Here is a 1,447-nt window from a genome sequence, read left to right on the forward strand (position 1 = left end):
TATACAGGGTGTCTAAAATATTTTGCCCGATTCTTATTTTGAAAACTACTGTAGGTTTTTCAATTAATTTTATTGTATAGAACAATGATGAATAATAACTACTGGTTCAATTTGTTTCATGTGAATGTACAAAATGGCAATGTATAAATGCCTCGCAGCATTTCTTCCGACACTCTAACTCTTATGCCAATGAACGACCTAGTAGTAGCGATAATAGCAGATGTAGTTGAAGAGACTATAATCCTTTCTGCTATAGATGCGAGTCGATTTCATTGACGCCTGTAAGCGACTGGTACTTATCTTGTCAACCCCCTCCGAAAGAATGAAAGTAAAGTCGACATCGGCAGAATTTGAACCCAGAACACACAGACAGACGAAATGAGAGAATTAGAGGCAAAGTCAGACTCGGTGAAATTTGAACTCAGAATATATGCAAGAATATATACCGCTAAGCATTTTGTCCGGTGTGCTAACGGTTCTGCAATCTCAATTATTGTTATTAATAATAATAATCCTTTCTACTAAAGGCATAATGCCTGAAATTTTGTGGGAGTAGTCTAGTCGATTACATCGACGCCAGTACTCAACCGGTACTTAATTTATCGATCCTGAAAGGAGGAAAAGCAAAGTCGAATTTGAATTCAGAACATAAAGACGGACGAAATACCGTCATGTATTTCGCCTGGCGTGCTACGGATTCTGTCAGCTCGCAGCTTTAAGGATAATGGTAATAATAATGATTTCTTTATTAACCACAAGTGTTTACATGAAGCAAAACATTATGGACAGTACAGGACAAAACCCCCAAAAAAAAAAAAATGTTTGTGTGTGTGTATGTGTGTGAGCGTGTGTCGTTGTGAGGGTGTTGCGCGTAAACAAGATTAATAAAATTGAAAAAACAAAAGGGAAGATCAATAATGTGTAATCCTCAATAAGGAGGAGACGTTCGAGAGCTGGTCATGGAAAACCCCATAAAAACCATAGGTACCCTGACTTTTGGGGTAGGTGCCATTTTTCGTTTCTTTTCCTCTTTCCAACTACAGGTGTATGCACAGGGCAGGCCCGTTCACTCGCACCATTCTCGCCACTTTTATCCACCTTTCGGCAAATAATAATAATAATAATAATAATAATAATAATAATAATAATGATGCCTTCTACTAGAGGCACAAGGCCTGGAATTTTGGGCGAGGGAGTTAGTCGATTACATCGACCCCAGTACTCAGCTGGTTATTAATTTATCGACCCCAAAAGGATAAAAGGCGAAGGCGACCCCGGTGGAATTTGAATTCAGAACGTAAAGACAGACGAAATGCCACTAAGTATTTCGACCGCGTGCTAACGATTCAGCCAGCTCACAGCCTTATTATTATTAATAATAATAACGATAACAGTAACAACATCATGGATATCTATCTATCTATCTATCTATCTATCTATCTATCTA

This window comes from Octopus bimaculoides, chromosome 2, assembly GCF_001194135.2.
Source record: "Octopus bimaculoides isolate UCB-OBI-ISO-001 chromosome 2, ASM119413v2, whole genome shotgun sequence".
NCBI lineage: Eukaryota > Metazoa > Mollusca > Cephalopoda > Octopoda > Octopodidae > Octopus > Octopus bimaculoides.